Genomic DNA, 17,024 nt, shown 5'->3' with positions numbered 1-17,024 from the left:
GTATCTTGAATTGAACCAGGTGAAAGCGCGATTTAATGGCCACACCCAGAGGATGCATTAGTGCAGTCTCCCAAACTTTGTCTTCGAGGTCACTCACTTCTCGTCCTCATCTTTCCCATAGCTTGCCTAATATGTCTGGCATGCTGTTGTTCATCGGCTTATATGTGGAGGAGATTGCCCTCCTTCCTAGCTCCTCCATCAGTACCTTTCCCTGTAGTGGGGCATATTCTGGGATTTTAGCCCCTCTCCAAGCCCTCTGCCTGCCATGCATGGCCCAACTGGGTGTATTTGAAAAACTGGGATGCGTCTAGATCAGTGGTCTTTTTTATGCAGCCCCCCCGCCCCCCCGGCCCCCGTAAAGAAAGAAAATGCACCCCTCCCCCTCAGATATTTCACAATTCTAATTAACTGGCAATGGTTAAATATGTCTCGACTTATTTAAGCACAAGACATATTTAAACATTGCAGGTAAATTGTGCTAACATTTTCCCCAGCTAGGATATCAATGACATAAAAAGCTAGTGATGGCCCATTACAGAGTTGCTTACTGCTGCTCATTTCCCCCCCACTGCTTAAAACAAAGCACTGCTATCAGCATTAAGCTTTGTTTGGCAAGAGCCTGGTGCCCCCTTTCGGATCACTTGAAGCCTGCCTAGGGGGCCCGCCCCCAGTTTAAAGACCCTTGATCTAGATTATTTCCAGCTGCACCGAAGAGAAGGGCGTGATGCCCCTGTTCTCAAGGACATTCCCCTCTTTGGTGATGCCTATAGTGTCCCAGGCCCCAAAGCCCTGCAGCTTCGACACCTCTTTCAGCCATGTCCCCTTCCATAGAGGTGTTTCTCTGGTAATCTTGTGTGCCCACTCAAGAGCTTGGTGGCCCTAGCCCAGGCAGCCAGAGCCACCGGCGTTGCACGTGGCAGTCCTCGTAAACCCTACCCACTGTACTTATAGTGCAGGTGAGACCTTCTGTCCCAGCATCGCGAGCTCGAGACAAAAGGTCGGTTGACCCTGTGGAGCAAAAATCCAGTCATTGATGTTTACCAGGTGTGCCGCCCAGTAATACCGTTCAACACCTGAGAGAGCATGCCCTCGATTGTAAGCATTAAGCAGCAGTGTTCTGAGCGGCACTCTAGGGTGTCCCCGGCCCCACAGCAGGGCCCTCAATTCCAAATTCACTTTAGTGAACATTGTCTGAGAGACAGTGTAGCACGTGTTCAGGAGCACATATAGCAGTCTAATCAAGGAGATCAGATGCCCCCTCCATCTCCCAACATCAGTCTGAAAATGTATCAAAACCCTGCTAACATTGCAACTGGAGCATAGCTCCTTTAGCACCATTACAAAGATTCCCAGATATTTGAACCCATCCACATCCACTCAAAGCTCCTGTGGCAGCAGCAAAGATTCCCACAGCTACAGTGGGGAGTAGAGTACTAATTTATCCCAGTTCCCTGAATGGGCCTCGTAATTGTGTAATATTTGAAAGATCACTGGGATAGTGTTCTCAGGGTCTGTTATATAGAGGAGTATATCATAAGCATAGAGCAATGTTTTTTCCTCTCGTTTGTCTGCTTCCGATATCTGGAACCCACTCACTCCAGGGTGCAGCCTCATCCCACATGCAAGAGATTCTAACGTAGGGGCGAACAGAAGCAGGGACAGGGAACATCCCTACCTGGTACTCCTGCCTACTGAGAATTGACGGACACCTATCCATTCACCTTGACAGCTGTGATGGGATTTCGGTAGAGTACCGCTTCCCACTTCCTGAATTGGGGGCCAAAATCGATTTTCTTAATGTACGGTCAAGAAAGAGCCAATGGACAGCGTCAAATGCCTTTTCAGCGTCTAGGGAGAGGAAATTATGTAGTGTCTCAAGGACCTGTACAGTTGTAAGGCAAATTATGTGCCCATCTTAGGTTGAGCTATGTTGACCTATCCAGCATGAATCCCAATTGATCGAAAGCCTTATAATTATTGATCAATTTTCTCTCCTCAGAACTATTATGTTGTTTGGTATACTTATAGCTGTGAATACCTGTTCCTTCTTTGTCATGTTTGTTTTTATTTGTGTAAGAGTCAAGTATTTCTTTTTGATGTAACTTATGTTCTTTTTCTTTTCTAATTCGTTGTCAATAATTTGATATCACGATTTATTATACCTAGGTACACATTTAAACATTTTTTATATTAAAATAACACAGGAAGATTGCTTGGACACTCATAGTGCAAGTGTCTAAGCTGAGGGATGAAGACATAAGTAGGACATTAGGAAGTAAGTAGAAGTAGGGAATATACTACATTCTAATACTTCCATTGTTCACCACACGAGTGCCATGCTAGACATCCTGACAATGGACCTTATTTAGAGTGCCTTGATAACAATAGCATTCCAAAGACAGCGAACAAGAAATCTGTCGCTTTTGGCTGATATCCTGTTCCTCCAAAATCTAAATAAGGACCAATATGTCTTAGATGGGACACTAATACTTGACAATTAAGTATAAGGTATCAAATACAACGGAGAAATCAAGCAAGAATACTGATCTTTCTCAATTAAAAATATTACACTGAACACTCTAAAATATTCTCATGTTTTTTTAAAGCTTAGTTCAATTGAAGGGATGATTAGTAGTCCTCAACAAACAGATACACCTCCATCAGTCCATAAAAACATTAATTGAGCAAGACATGCACTAATTTAGCTATAAGTGCCAATATACAATTGTTCAGAAATAGGGGGATCATGTAAATCTAGAGAAGAGATTTTGTGAAAAGGGACTTCAAGATGGATCTGAAATATTTAGGAAGTCTTACTACCTTAATGACCCCCTATTGTAATCATGCTTTAATGGAAGAAAAGGTAAAATACTTATTGTTCACTCAGCAGTCTGGAGAAGGATTTTTAGTTACAATGAGATTAACTTGCTCTGAACCAAAGTAACCAACTTTACTAATAAAACTGTGCAGAATTAGTGCAAGGCGTCTTTCTGATAGAAATCAAAGCTCACCAAATCAAGGGTTCCCTTGTGCGGGCCATCTGCAAGGAATCAGATGTTTGTGTAGACTATCTCCTAATTTCCAACTTTTGTATAGCGAAAAGGTTTTAACCGTGTTCTTGCTTTAAACACCTGTACTTGATGTTTCAGCATCCTGTCTATTCTGTCGGTAGTGTGTGAATTAACTCATGAAAGTAGTCCCACTTTCTATTTTTGAGCCCAAGAAAAACAGATATTCTCTTTCTACTCACCCACTCAACCATCTGGCTGTTCCATCTAAAACATTTTCTTTCCTTCCACCTCATTCACCAGTGTTCCCCTCATGACAATACCTCAGTGCCATCTTTGATGGTATTCTTTCTTTCCGTAAGCATATTCTCACTGCTTCTCGAACTTCTGAATTTCAGCATCACATCATCTGAAAAATACAGTCAATATTCAGATCTGTATTTTTAACAATTGGATTGCTCCTTCAATTTACCCTATGCCTCCTTAGCTAGTCTTTGGATATTTTCCTGAAGGAATTAAATGCATCATTAAGTCAGGTATTTATCCCCTTTCCATCCAATTTTGCCTCAGATAATTTCCTTCAAATGCTATTTTTTGCTTTTGACATTATGGCCTGTTTTCACTGTCTAATATTTTAAAATATTCATAGTCAAATATTCACTGTCATGTGGCCGTTCTTGGTCAGAAGTACGCTTCCTTCAGATCAACTCTTTATAGCCATGCCCTATTAAAATCCCAGAGAAGGTTGTTAGCAAAAATCTATTGTGCTACCTGGAAGATAATTTACTGCTGGATAGGGATCAATATGGTTTTCGCCCGGGACACGGTACCGAGACTGCACTGGCAACCGTAATGAACAATCTACGAATGCGTGCTGACAATGGGATCTCCTCTGTCCAAGTAGTGAAGTAGTGTGGCTCATTGGTTAGAGGCGGCAGACCCGAGAGCAGAGGACGGCCCGGGACCAGGGTTCGATTCCCGGCGCGGCAGGTTTCTGGACCGGGGTCAGCGGACTCGATAATTCTCTCGCCTCGGTGCCCACTCTGATCAGCGATCACACTCGGCAACTCTGGGCATTAGCTTGCCTCATCTTCACTAACGGCCCCCCAGACCGCCGGGGATGCCTGGTCTCACCCTGGAGATACCCATTAAGGGACCATCTCTCAGGGAAAGCCAGGAAGGGTTTCGCAGCGGTCGAAGCGCCAGGACGCCTACGGGTAGCAGTGCGCTATATAAATGCCTACACAAGTATTATTGGACATGTCAGCTGCATTCAATACGGTGAGCCATACTGTACTAGTGGAGAGGCTGAAGGGCATAGGGGTAAGTGGACGGGCCTTACAGTGGTTAACATCCTATCTGTCGGGAAGACAACAGGCTGTGTCTTTGACGCCATGCACCTCAGGCATGTCCCCAGTACAACATGGGGTGCCAAAGGGCTCGGCGATCAGCCCAATTCTTTTCAACATCTATCTGCACCCTCTTTTCCCCATCATTAAATCCTTTGGGGTAGACCTGGTCAACTATGCAGATGATACCCAACTGGTGTTCTCTCTAGAGGGGAAACAAGCGCTATCTATGGATACCTTTCAGGAGTGCATGTGCCAGACTGCTGGTTGGCTTAGGAAAAACTCCCTAAAGTTTAATGGGGGGAAAACAGTGATGGTGTACTAACCTGCTACCAGAGTGTCTCGCCATCTATCGGTAGAGTTCAAACTTACCTCCGTGGATGAGCCCTTGATTCCAGCTAAAGCCGTGTGTAATTTGGGGGTGATGGTGGATGAAAATCTTCAAATGGTCTCCCAAGCTAATAAAACAGCTAGCGGTTGTTTCAACTTGCTGCGCATGTTACGGAAGGTTCTCCCTTTACTCCCAAAGGATACTCGATCTCTCGTAGTGAGGAGTGTAATCCTATGTAGGCTGGACTACTGCAGCTCCATGTATCTGGGGGCACCACAATATGTTATGCAGGGGTTGCAAAGAGTCCAGTCCATGGCAGCAAAGCTGGTGCTTGACAGACAGCGCAGGTCTTCCACGACTGTGGCTCTGAGAGACCTTCATTGGCTCCCTATCAAAGAGAGAATCTGTTTTAAGTCTCTCTGCATTGTATACAAAGCAGCACACGGTCAGGGCCCTATCCCCTTGCAGGAGATGTTCACCTGGTACAGCCCTGGGAGGCAGCTCCGCTCCTCAAATGCAAATCTGATAACAACCACTAGATTTAAGAGATCTCGGATGGGGGGGCAGAGCTTTTGGTGTGGCTGCCACGCAAGCATGGAATGAGTTACCTCTGGACCTCAGACAGGCCAACTCCCTGACTTGTTTCAGGAAGAGCCTGAAAACGTAGCTATTTCCCAAAGGCGGTCTTTAGACTGTCTTATTGACAATTGATCCTGCTGTGTGGTGTCTACCCGATAATTCAAGTGCCAGGATACCCGAAGGGTGGCAGTCGCGCTATATAGATGCTTAATTCAATTCAATTCAATTCAATTCAATCTTCCCCTGAGCACCTTCTACTGAGCTGTCTTTCTTAAATACCCCAATTTCTGCAATTCACCGCTATCCCATTCTGTTTGTTCAATCCCTATCATCAGTTTTCACATTGTGACCAAAAATCCTCTCAGTGATTTCCAGATGTATACTTTCACTCATTTACTCAGGCCTATGCCTACTCTTTTATTTGTCAACATTTGACCATGAATTTCACACATCACTCCTTTTACACCTTCTATTGCTATTTCTTCCACATATTAGCTAGAAAAGTGAAATTGTAACTACTACCAGTTTATTTCAGTATGGTGGGATTGTAGATTGTCCTGATGTGATGCCTCACGAATGGAGTGTGAAGGTAAAAGATGGGAATCACTGGCCAGTGATGAAGGAGGACACATTAGCCTGGTGAAATGGGTAGCCTCTAAATTCTATTTTTAAAGCTTGAACATTATCTCATATAAGGCGTCCATCAAAGACATTATGAATTATTTACTTGAGATTCCAGCCATCAGAGATGGTCATTAGATTTCTATTTTCTTTATCACAGCTTAAGGATCATAAGGCCGACCACATTTTTCGGTGTCTTTTTACTCCCAAATAATTAAGGGCCAGATGTAGGTAAATTTTATTTTCCGACCTCTTAAATACCGAGTCATACCGACTCGGTATTTCAGAGGTCGGAAAATAAAAGTACCGAGATGTAGGTAAATGCAGATGTGCAATTACCGAATCGGAAACAGTCGGTATTTTCCGATGCGGGAAATACCGACCAGTTAATGCCCATTCATTCCTATGGGCTTTGAAGCCCATAGGATTGATTGGGCATTTACCGGTCGGTATTTACCACATCGGAAAATACCGACTGTCACAAGGGTGCAGGGGGTGTCACTTTGACACCCTCTGGCACCCCCAAAAGAGGCTCGGGTGCCATGTGGCAGGCATACCTGCCCTAAGGGCAGGTCTGCCTGTCATATGGCATAGGTGTGCATGCACACATGTGCATGCACACCAGAAACGGTATTTTACCATCAAGTAGTATTTGATGGTAAAATACCGATTTTGTACTGCTTGTGGGACTCAGAAGAGTCCCACCTACATACCAATTTACCGGAATCCGTAATGATACCGACTCGGTATTTTACATACTCGGTAAATTTACCTATCGGTAAATTTACCGAGTCTGTAAAATACAGGGACCTACATGTCAAATTGCTCTTACCGGTCGGTAACGGCCGAATTCGGCCGTTACCACCCGGTAAACGCCTACCTACATCTGGCCCTAAGTCTTTTCTGCTTTGGCGTTTATGATTGGTTCATAATTAAATCTGAAAGCCTCCGAAAGTAAATCCAGAAGATGCGTAGCTACAGAGTGTGGCTCCCTAGATATCAGGGCCGGACTGGCCGTAGCGGGCACTGGGTTTTTCTCCTGGAGGAAGGAAGGGTGGGGCATCGGTTTGTAGAAGTGGGGGATGGTTTTGTTACTGGGGGCCGGTTTTGCAGTAGGTGCTGCAATATAGTCCCCTTTAACAAAAGCAGCAGTGCTTCATTGTTATAACTTTCTAAATATTCACTTGCACCTTACCTCTGGTTACATGTCAACCCTTCTGAGACCGTTTATCTCTGCCCTACAGTAATGTGCCATGGAGTATCTTAGTGAGTAATAAATATTGGCACTTTTCTTTGAAATATTGATATTGAAGTGAATTAATCTTTGTTGTTGTTAGGACAGAAAATATTCTGTTTGGAGAAGTATTGTTAATAGCACCAATATAGGATTGTGGTTTGCATCACTTTTTTATCTTGCTAAAAAATATTGGGCATGTTCTTAGAGGATAGAATTGGTTAATATTGTGCTTGTGAGACAAAACAAGTGTTAATTTCTGATTTTCTGTACATTCTCATTACAAAAGGTTAATTAAACAGTGAATTTGTAAAGATGTAGTTAAAGAAATACTGGAAAGGCTATTTCACCTGTTTGGGAGGCTATGTCATTTGGAAGAATGGCGATTTATGTGCTAAACTCAATATAAATGTTTTGAAAGCACCTGTAACCAAATATAATCACAGGTTTAGCATATTAGGAGTATAATAGTTACTTTTCCACCTTGATTTTTAAGTTTTACTGTCATTGATTGGTTTGTCGAGTCTGGTAGAGGCTCACCTTTTCCACTTTCAGTGCTTTCTTGCACAAGAAGATGAATTCATGTCTCCTTGTAAGATCGCGCCAGTAGTTTTGACTGTTGAATTTGGTCAAAGTGTTGAGAAATAATCACCATGGGCCTAATTCCCAAAGGTAAACTTATACTTTTGTGTAAGTTTACTTTATTTTCCCAAATCATAAACTCCGATTTAATAATACGTTTACGACGTGGACACTCCGCAGTTGGGGTGTAGAATCCCGCACATAAAAAGATAGGCCTGACTTATCTGTTTATGTGCAGAGTTCTCCGCCCTGAATGAGGAATCTCCGCAGTGGTGAACTTACTATTAACTTGGAGTTTGTGAATAGTAAAAAAATAGTAGCCTTAACCACACGTGTAAAGTTTACCTTTGTGAATAAGGCCTTCAGTTTATTACTTTAAATCCAGGGTTTCCCAGAAGAAGTGCATCTAAATAGAAAAGTAAAAGGTGTTTTATAAAATGGTTCTGCAACACTGAATGTCTGTCAGGTGCCTTGTCACTTTGTAACTTTTACACTAAATGCTGTATCAAGGCACAATAAGCGAGAATATAATAGTATGCTATGGTGTGTATATAGCACCAAAACCTCAAGGCATTCTTTTACTTTGCCATGCTTGTAGGGCTTGGGGGATTTCTCTCTGAGGAATGGAGGGTTCTTATTTCCTCCACAAATTTGTGTTGAGTGTGTTCTCTTTTCATGATCATTGATGTGTGTTTCATGTATGTGTGTAGTGTATGTATGGTAAGAACCTAAGCAGAGGCAAAGGAGCATGGCACAGGCCTAAAGGCAAAAAGAATGCAAACATAAACATTTTCATAGGAGGGGGGCTTTGCTGAGCTATGTGTGGGGACGGGGGCAATTTAAGTCAAGCAGTGTACCGTGCTTTGAAAAGGTAAGTCTTCAACCCTTTCCTGAGTTGTATGAAGGATGGGACGATCCCATTGAAAACAGGGATATCCCTCCAGACCTAGGTATGTAGATGGAGTATACCTGTTTCTTGTGTTTCTCTTTTTTGCACCTCTTTGTCGCCAGTCTGGTGTCATGGCTGTGGGTGAGCCACAGCCACCAGATATGCTGAGCTTGTTATCCAGATATGCAGATGGGCCAATAGTGCTGCCTTTGTAGATGACTTTTTACACAATTGAATACAGGCCAGTAGAATTCAACTAAGGTGGAGGAGATAAGGTCTGTAGACTGGAGTGAGTGAATGAGCTCACTTCTACTGCTGATTTCAATATTCTGAGTACTATGTTATTAAAAACTTCAATGGTCTCTCATTTGTGATGTTGAATGTGTTTCTTCAAGTGCTTTAGGAATTGCCCATACAGTATTTTCTGCATAGTTGTGAATTGTTTCTGGTAATTCTGGCTGCCACTTGAAGTCAGTCCGTGACCCTGGGATTTAGAGTTCATACATCCATCACTTTCATGTGACTGCTACAGTCAGTGTTGTTTGTGTATTGGTGACTTGATATCTTTCTTCTGGCAATGGATAGGTTACATTCACAATAGCTAGTTATTATTGTTTTGACATCATCACTCATGTATTTGGCTGTCTGTGGTGAGTAGGAAACTTAACGCAACAACCAACACCATTTACTTTTATGGTCAGGTGTGTGGATCCCTGCCAGTGTAATTGTAGGATCCAGTCCCTTTAGCTTGTGTTTGGAGTCATAAAATGAAAATGCAGGGTTTGTATCTTTGCTGTGTACCCTATTTCTTTACTTTAGTCTTTTGATATTCTCAAAAAGTGTGATGAAGGAAATTATACTTATATCTCTTGGTCTACACATTGGCCTGTTTGTGTACTGCATTCAAAATGGAACCAATCATGTACCCCTTCTTACAGCTGGTCTACATTAGAGATGTCTAACTACAGGATGGTGAATGAAGCAGCTCTTTCACCTTTAATGAGTTTCTTGAGTTGGGGAAGTGTTGTTTACATCAAACTTTTGAAAGGTCTGATATCAGTATGCTCATCACCGATTTCAGCTGAAGTTTGAACCAACAGCGAGATGGTACTACCTTTGTATGGGTTGGTCTAGGAAGTGTTGTGTATTGATTTCGTTTTTGAATGCGACAAGAACGGCTGCTATCTGCATATGACAAGGTCACACATCAGCCATATAGCAACACGTATTGGTACCACCTAATTACTGACAAAGGGCACAAAAGGTGTCTTATTTCAATATAAGGAGAACTGTTAGTGTAAAGATGAACAAGCACAACCCCACCTGGAAACTCCTCCAATAACACATATCACATCTTAACTACAGTAATAAAAATATGGAAAGTGGTGGCGTTACTTGTACAAGGAACAACCATCTGCTATAGGGTTAGTGGGAGATAAAATACAACTTTTATATACCTATATTTACCTAGATGGAGATAATGAAGAGGGTCAGCTTTCAGAATAAGGATTGTTGTCCCATTTTAAAATCATGTTTGTAAACCCCTCTTTGGCACATAGGGTACCATTTTCGAAAGAAAGAATGATTGTTAGAGGGGTTTACCTTTGATTCAGGGCGAGGAATTCTGTATTATTGCTCCGCTTAGTTTAAGACCTTCTTATCAAATCTCCATGTTAATGTTGTAAGTTACTTAGTAGATGCAGAACTTTCTTATCTCACCGATCCCCTTATCAGGTGTGCCCTTGGAGAGTACGGGCCCTAAGAAATCACCCATTTTGCCTCACAACGGTTTTGGACTGATCAGGCAACCCCACTTTTAAAGGTGTGCTTCCATGTCCCAAAAGAATAAAAACTAAACACAGTAATTCCTGCAAAAGTGGGAATGGAGGGGGAGGGGCGTTCCTGAAGCAGGGATTAATATAATAAAGGGATTTTGTGGTTGTGATGTTTCAATGGCCTGGCAATTAAATCACACAGATCTAATGAATATATTATATAGCAATTGCATGTTAACAGCAAACTGCAGACTTTGTGACCTTTTATTTAATTAACATTCTCAATGGCTTACAGCGTGGACACAGGCCTTAATAAGAGAATCAGCCCATTGAGTTGCTTTAACACCTAATGGTTTCCACGGCAATAACACAGTGAAGCCTGGAGTGGGAACTTGCTTATGCCTAATGCTAATAGAACAGTCCTTCTGTATGAGGGTAGAGTATTACAATGAACCTTGTATTGAGCTAGATGCTGCTAAACCAGGCATCTCCTTCGCTCTTTCTGTCGTTGGCCTGCATCACCACCAAGTCCGCATGGCCCAGAGATACTACAATCTTGTTTCAGAGGTGGCAGGGAACTACCCGTAGAGCTGCCAGCAGGTAGACTGTTCCGTATCCATGCTTTTCGAAGCAGCCGGAGCTTAAAATCCACAGTGTTTTGAATCGAATCTTGATAGTGCAATGTTCTCATATCTACCTAATGTCAAAGTTAGGTAGAGCTTCCAAAAGGTTCTGTGTGTTCAGGGATTGAGGTCCTTGTATGGGGGAGGAAGATCAACAGTAATCTACTTTTGTTTGTGTAATGCCCACATGCCGGTCGACAAAAACCTCACTAGACTACAACAAATGCAAAGATTGTTACAAAGCTAGAGCTATGATACTCGCCCAGAAACACTTCTTTGGTATCCAGATCCACCTTATTGCTTCAAATCCAAAATTACAGATCCAAAGGCACATGCTTCAGGAAAGGGGGGATTCCATTCAAAAGTAGAATAAGATCCGAAGACACCGGTGTGTGATTTATTGACAGCCGATCCCCACCCTCAGAGTGGAAATGCTGTCTTGTCTCTTGAGTTATGCTGTCTTGTCTCTTGAGTTAGTACCAAGTCAGGCTCCCCGTGCTCCCGGGCTGTTCTACTGCAGTCTCACTGACCCATAAATTCAAGGGCTGGGAAAGCAGCATGTCAGCGGGGATTCCCCGAAGAATTTACTAGCAGGCACTCAGCCAGGATCATGGCTGGAGCTCATTGGGAGCTCTGGTTTCCATTGCAGTATTTTACAAAATGCTGGGCCAGCAGGTCTTTTCTCAAAGAAGGCTGCAGAATACCTTTTCAGATCAATTGGCCATGCCAGGGATAGCTCATATGTATATTATGCTAAATAAATGTAGTCTAGCTTGCCCCTTCACTTTTAGAATCCAAAATTGCGCTCAAGATCTGGACGTCCTTTACAGTTCTAAGATTCTCATTGATCGGAGCCAAAACAATCGATTGATATTGTATTTGGGTTTGTTTAGTATTGTTCAGAAGTTAGTCATACTGGATGCTGATAGGTGACGTTGGAGTAGACTAGTAACGATTGAATATATTGCATTGTGGCCAGCTTTGTGGATGGATGCATGCGATGATGGCTGTCACATTGCTGTTTCCCTTGTTCTACTGCTGCGTCAGTTGCCTGTCTAGAGGCGGTAGATCTTTGTTCATCTTTACTAAGAGTTGCTTGTTGGGTGATTTTGAAAACTTTGACAGTTTTTGCATGCAAATACATGTGCTGGTGTCAGTATTCCGTTGTGCATGCAAAGTCATTCGCCACACAGAACCATACCCAGAGTGCAACAAAGAAATCCACAAAAGGATCAACACATTCATATTAACCAGGACTAATTTTTCATCATTATACTGTTTGAGTGAGGTGAAGATATTAAAACTTTAGGGTGGTTGAAGAATGAAAAATGAGGTAGAATCAAGAAAGGCTCTCGATTTCATGGTATTTATTTTTTACTATTATTAAACTATTCAGTATGTATTTATCCAAATGTATTTTTGGCATTTTTCTGTGGAGGTATCCATATTTGATTTATATTTTGTGAAAAATGTAGATATAACTATTATAGTTTCACTTTTATTTAACTGATAAAGGCACTCTTGCACCAGAATGCCCGATGGGGTTTTAGTGCAGTAGGAAAATACGTAGGAAACATAATTAATATACAGTACTTTCTTATGAAAACATTGGCATTGTAGCATAAAACAAATGTTCATCTGCAGTTGTTTAAAACTTAATTAGAAAATATTACCCTCTTTCTAACCTCCTATTCTGTCAGTCTATACCACTGGTAGTCACAAACATTTCCCCAGTGGCAAAAAAGTATGATCTGTAGCATGCCCAAAGGATGCATTGATGCCTGGAAGTGTGAGGGTCGGTATGGTGTAAAATGAGTGTAAGGGAAAGCGAAGCATGTACATGATGTGGACAACAAACCGATCCTTTATGTGGCTTCTGTCTGCCACTCTCTGAATAACCACATGTACCAAGAATTAAAGACAAAGCCTTAACTTCTTTTGATGTAAAACTTGAGAGGAAAAGCGATATTCATCTAGTGGCCGAGTTGCACCACGCGAAACCCAGAAAACCTGGGATAGATCACAACTTCCCTACTTGACCAAATTGTGTGATCCTCGGCAATTGTATTATTTCACATTACATTCTTTTTCTTCATTATCACATTTGAGAACACTTTGAAATACATGTGTTCAGGTTGTGTGCTGTACAACACCTTCTGTTGTATTTGATAAAAAAAACTATAATATTATTCCAATTATAATAGCAGCACAGAGGATGCACCTTATAAATTACTTGCCTCATAGTTCACCAATGGCATTGTTATCAGGAGGGGGGAGACATGAATGTTTCCAAGTTCATGTTTGAAAATGATCACTTCTAATAAATGCCTCTTAATGCAATGATATAATCTCATCTACTATGGTGAAACACTTCTGCATGCTAATGATATAAAAGTTTTTAAATTTTGAAGAGTTTTCATATTTGTACATGTTTAGTGCAAGATATCTTTAAAATGAAGGTGTCCCAAAAGATAAATATTGCAGGACACCATCCTTGCTTCTTTACTGTTACGTTAGCTAATGTGAAAATAAATGCTTGCCCATTTAACAGCTTTCTGGATGTTAGTGCTGTGTCAAGTTACCAGGATCCCAGTGCTGCTGTTCACCAAAGGGCCGCAAACATAGGTTAGAAGGGCCACATGCAGCCCTGGGCCGTACTTTGGGTATCCCTGGTCTATACAACCAGTGGCACCACAGCAATGGAAATAGACAGATAAACCAATGGCTTACTACTGTAATTTATCTGTAAAAATTAGAAAAAAAGCATAATTATTGATAATTAGTAGCCTTACTCAGGATTAGGCAGACTTGGTATTTGGCAACACCAGTGGTAGGCTCTTGAGGAAACATTTGTCCCCGCACTTTTTTAAAGGAAAGTCCTAGTCCTATATTTGTCCACAGAATGTTTAAGGAACACTTAAGGATGGTACACAATTTTGTTGCTGGCTAGGAACAGTAACATTTTGTCTACCACTTTCTGGCCAGTCACTCATTGACACTGTGGCCACACTGGCTGCTTATAGAAGTACTCATCATACCCATAGTATAATCTATGTCATATACCAAAGGCGTCAGTGGGGCAATATACCAAGCAGAGAAAATAGAATTGTCATACTCAGCATAATATTAGGCCTTTTGATGCAAAACAATTAGAAAGAAATATTTGGACAGGTGCGTTATTTTAGTAAGAATACTTTTTTAGTTATGATAAGCAATTGTAGTAATAATAACTACATTTAATATTTAGGTATATATTTGTTCACAGTGAAGGCACCTAAGCACTCAATTTGTGACAAGAATGTTTCCTAAATATTTTAGAACTGGAGTTACAATTATAACTTGTAAAAAAACAGAATATTGTAGAGGAAAGACTAGAAATTAACTGTTTTCTAAAAACAACTGTCAAACTAAAGGAGAAAGTAATGTGACGGGTACATTTGCAATCAAACTATCTTAGCCAAAAAGTTTGATAAAAAATATTTTCTACCATTTCCCTTTGATTAAAAAAACCTAGATCTACCAGCAGCCATGATCAACATTTAATTTTAGCACAGACTCATGCTCACCTGCATGTACATACACACATTCCCAAACTCATCATACACACACCAGGTTGAACTTAGGCTCTGACGGCGACAAACGTCTTCATGTTCAGAACAGGAACAGCGTAAATACCTACTGGACAATTAAAACTTAAAAAATGCATATTGTGGTAGTTGTTACCTTCAGACACAATATAGCACATCTGTTGGTAATGCAATACACAAACACCCACACTCTGTTGCATATGTTTTGCTACTTCAGGCTACAGAAGCCCTTGATGCATTAGAGCTTCATACCCTTTACTATGCTGCGGTGTTGGAAACCTGCTCCCCCACATACCTTATCCAAAGTGGCAGAGGTCATATTACAGCATTCGACACAGTGGATCACAGCATCCTGAGAGATAGACTTTGTGAGGTGGGAATTCAAGGCAAAGCATTAGATTGGCTCACCTCGTATCTGGAAAACAGATCCTATCAAGTCATGGACAAAGGCTGCCTCTCTGACAGCTTTCCAACAATTTGTGGTGTCCCTCAGGAATCGTCTCTCAGCCCCATGTTGTTCAATATATATGTGTGTCAAATTGCCACCTTAGTGCAGGACTTTAACCTGTCAGCGGTCTCCTATACGGATGACACCCAGCTGGTTGTTTCTCTTACAGAAGGCCCTAATCCAGGAAATAAATATTTGGCACCCTGTTTGGATAAACTGCGCCGCTGGATGTGAAGCTGCCGCCTAAAGCTGAATGGTGATAAGACGGATTTAATGATCCTTGGAAACCAGGCCATACACAGACCAATGATCAGCTGGCCTGTTGACATGACCCCCCTCCTGTTCCCAAACTGGTGATAAAACATTTGGGAATCTGGTTGGACAATTTGCTAGCAATAGACCACCAAGCAAATAATCTGTCTGGCATCTGTTTCTCTTTACTCTGAATGCTCAGGAAAATACTGGTACTGATCCCAGGGCATCTAAGGGAAAATGTCATTCAATCCCACATAGGAAATACGTAATAAAAAGACTTCAGACTGTGCAAAATGTGGCAGCAAGGCTCCTTCTAAAGGTTCCTAGTTATGTGTTCGCAAGAGAACCCCTCAACCAGCTGCATTGGCTGCTAATTGAGGCAAAGATTAAGTTTAAATCCCTCTGTATTGCTCATAGTGCCATAAATAACAAGGGCCCAGTAAAGCTCAGAGAGTTGGTAACCACTTATGTTCCAACTAGATACCTGAGATCCTCACATATTCATTCCCTCAGTACAACCAGAGTAAATAGGATGAGATGGGGAGGAAGATTGTTTGCACACATAAGTTGTGGAACAATATTCTACCCAGTCTCAGAGCACTGAAAAATGAACTTTCCTTCAGGTAGAAACTTAAGACATGGCTGTTTCCTCGTTAATGTACCAGAGGCCCCACTCTCAGCACAGACTCACCAGCGCAGGGAAGCCTTCAGGTAGCCATGGGCTTTACAAAACATAAACATAGTGTAAGCAACATCCTCTTTCTCTGCAAGACTGACACTTTTTAGATCTAGCCTGAGCCAGTCAATGCGCTGCTCTGCGAGACATTCAGTAAGAGGTTTTTCAAAGTGCTACCAGAGGCTTTTGCTAGCCTCAAGCTTGCGGTCACGCGCGCGTGCATGCTCTCAGCCGCCATGTGGGTTTATGTCATGGCTCATTAAGCCTTGCCTGCCTCTCTCCACCTTGCTTACGCTTCAATTCCCTTGTCTTACTCAGCCGCACGGCAGCGTTACTTTGACTTTGTTATTGATTGCATCCTCTGGTTCCTTTCTCTTCTGCACAGTTTCTGCCTGTCCCGGTTTGCTGCCCCCACACTTTCCTCTGCATGTTTTTGGATCTTCCTCCCTTTACCTGCATATTCCCGCCGGGCCTCGCCTAGCATCTCCGCTCTTCTCTATTGCCACCTCTGCGCAATGCCCGACTGTTCCCCCGGCCCCATCTGCTCTCCCTGTTTATTTCTTGCCTGCTACTCCTTTCTCTCTGGTCTACGCCTGTTCTCTCGTGTGCCTGGATCTTCCTTCCTTGGCCCTGGGTGTTCTCCGTGTTCTCCCTGACAGTGCCTGCTCCACCTCGTACTTCCTTGCTGTCCAAGCCCCAGCCCTCGCTATCTCTATCATTATACTCTCCCTGTGTTTTCCTGCTCCCCCATGCTTTTTCCCGGGTCCATACTTAAGCACTTTCATAAACTGAACTGACTTTGTAGTGCCTAACCCTGCGTTTTCTTCCTGCATCTGTTTGCCCTCTCATAATATGTCTTGCCCTTGTATAACATCAATGTCCTTACTCGTTATATCCTGTCCACTTTTAGTACCCAATTCCTTTCCTCCTGTCACAACCACTCTCTGTCCTGGCTTTCTTACCCTCGCCCTGCTTTCCTTGCCCCTGCTTATATGTCCTGTTCCTGTTTTTTCTCCACCGCTCCATCTCCCAGCTAGCTTGTTATGTCCCAACGTGTTTGCCCTGTC

Source organism: Lissotriton vulgaris, chromosome 1_1 (assembly GCF_964263255.1).
Source record: "Lissotriton vulgaris chromosome 1_1, aLisVul1.2, whole genome shotgun sequence".
Lineage (NCBI taxonomy): Eukaryota > Metazoa > Chordata > Amphibia > Caudata > Salamandridae > Lissotriton > Lissotriton vulgaris.
This window is presented reverse-complemented; position numbering follows the sequence as displayed.